The sequence below is a fragment of the Ochotona princeps genome, chromosome 23 (genome assembly GCF_030435755.1).
Source record: "Ochotona princeps isolate mOchPri1 chromosome 23, mOchPri1.hap1, whole genome shotgun sequence".
Taxonomy (NCBI): Eukaryota; Metazoa; Chordata; class Mammalia; order Lagomorpha; family Ochotonidae; genus Ochotona; species Ochotona princeps.
Genome location: NC_080854.1, coordinates 37510371 through 37512903, shown reverse-complemented (window position 1 = coordinate 37512903; position 2533 = coordinate 37510371).

Here is a 2533-nt window from a genome sequence, read left to right as displayed (position 1 = left end):
GTCAAGCAATCCGAGGTTTTCTGTAATTTAAGATTCAGGACATTTGTCAATCTGAAAAAGTAAAATATCAGTTGAAAGTCAGTAACACCCAGGTCAAATGAATTCGATAAAGAGGTATCTGTACCTGTAACTTCACATTAATTTTGGTCCTGTTTTATCACATTATTCTAGTTGAACCCAAATAAACAAAATCCACAGCACCTATTTTACTTAAAGGGTTGAACTTTAATTGCTGAAATGGAATATAGATGCGCACAGACACTCATGCGCTTCCACACCTGTCCTCAAGCAACACATGACCATGATTCTAGTCATCATATTTGCCTAAGACTTGGCAAAGACAACAAATCGTACCTTCGTGGCTCTTTTCCTTCTGACATATCCGTCCTATCTTAGTAGCTCAAGGGGGATCTGAAAACAAAACCTTCCCATCTTACTGATTATCGTTTCAGCACATTGATGAAGTCTAGCCAATCAAAGCAGACAAACAATATATAGGCATATCCTGCTCCAGTTCTTGTGCAAACATTGCAATGCCTCTTAGAGTCTCTAAACCTGCAAAATTCTTCTAGCTCCACCGTGATCCCTTGTGTAGTCAAGTCTATAGTTGGTCACTCCAACCACACGTGAAGAAGAGGGGGATGGAGAGACCACAAAAAGAGCTGGGGCACAGTGGGTTTGAAGTATCAGATTCTCCAGCATGTGCACAGAGGGTGTGTTCAGATGAGATCAATACTTGAGTGGGGGGACAGGAGGAAGCAGGTGGCTGTGCCGCTTCTGCCTATTGAGAGCCTGCCAAGAGCACAGGACTTGAGTGGAGGAGAATTTGCCTGTCCTGTAGCTGGAGTTTTCCTCACCTTCCCCCACTGAACTTAGACTGGGATAGACACCATCAGCTCTCCCTGGTCTCAAGACTGCAATTATGCCTGACCCTTTTCAGCCTCCGTAATCACAGGGCCAGTTGCTTCACGTAAATCCTTCTTCTGCCTTCAGACTGTACGTGGAATTCAACATTTTCGTACCAAAATAAACTTATCTTTTAAATCACTTTCCATTAGCCTTTCAGAGTCCTCGTGTGTGTGTGTGTGTGTGTGTGTGTGTGTATTACTCACTTACACATCTCCATCCTCACAGCTCTGTTTCTCTGGAGAAGCCTGACCCATTCATAGCACCTATGGGACCTCATCACCACTAAGGGCTCCGTAGTAGTCACACTCTCCCACCCTCGTGTCCAGTGCCAACAGTGAGGTTTCGTAACTTGATTCAAAATGAGTAAGTTGTAAAATGCGTTCTGTGACCAATGACCATAATGCTGGGACCCAACTGAGGAATTAAAGACACCCAAGCTATCTGGTACTTTCTCACCAAAGTGGTAGACAAGAATGGGAGCCCCAGAATAGGCCAGTTGTATCTTAGACAATGTGGAGTGAGAAGGCATAAGTTAAACCACACAAGCCATTTACAGCAGCTGAACTAGGTCCTCTCTCTGAAGCCAAGCTGTAAACCCTCCTTTTCTACAGAAATGTCCCTGTGGTGAGAGCTGCCCCCAGGGTGAGCCCTGCTGCGCTCAATGGTGAGAACAGCACAGGATCTGCACCTGAGTCCAGAACAGGACTGAGTCTCAAGGTGTCCACTCCATGATGGCAACGCTCTCAGTGCTCAACAATGCAGCACAGCTGAGTGTCACAGAGCCCAAGTGTAGGCAGAGGAAAGGTGCAAAACAGGAGAAAAAAAAAAGCAAGTCACCTGAGCACGAAAGGTTGTTTTCATTAGTCTGTTTCCGTTATCATTCAACCCTAACCCTAACCCTGTGTACATACAGAATTGGGGACAAATGAGGGAAAAGTTCAAGAGACAAAACCAGGTCTTTGCACAATGGCTCCACATATGAAGAGGTCAGCACAGGTCCCATACCCAGACCCCTGTAAAACAGTGAGATGAGTTCTGTTGTGTTAAAGGTAGTGGGGAATCCCCCAGAGGGGTGTGAAGGAAGACCCAGCTCTGGTTGACCAGAGCAGGCAAGTTGAGTGAAAGCTGGACTGTTCCAAGACAGGTGAGCATGCGGGAAATGCATCCCACAGAGGTCGCCAGGCAAGGCAGTGGCAGGAGACTTCTGAGTAACAGGTGTTTAATTTTTGTCCTGAAGTTCCTTGGATTGTGCTAAGATGTCAGCGGTGTCTGCTGCTCACCAAGCTCTCCCCACACAGATCTGTGTACTGAACGTTTGAGGCATCCATGACAAACAGATGGTCTCTATATAGTCTGTGTGAACAGCAAACAGGAAATTAGGCACAAGGGGAAACACAGGATGGGGTTGACCACGAAGGGACTAATTCAATAAGCTGGGTTGCTCAGACCCCACACAGTCCATGCTGAGACAGGACTGGCCCTTGGTTGGCTCTTGGAAGTGCTCTCAGCCTTTGCAACATTCTGCCTGGTGTGAGTGTTTTTGTTTGGCTAAGGCTGATTTGACTGGCATTCATGGTAACATTGTGAAGTGTACTGAATTCTCCCTTTGCCCTGGAGGGCTGCA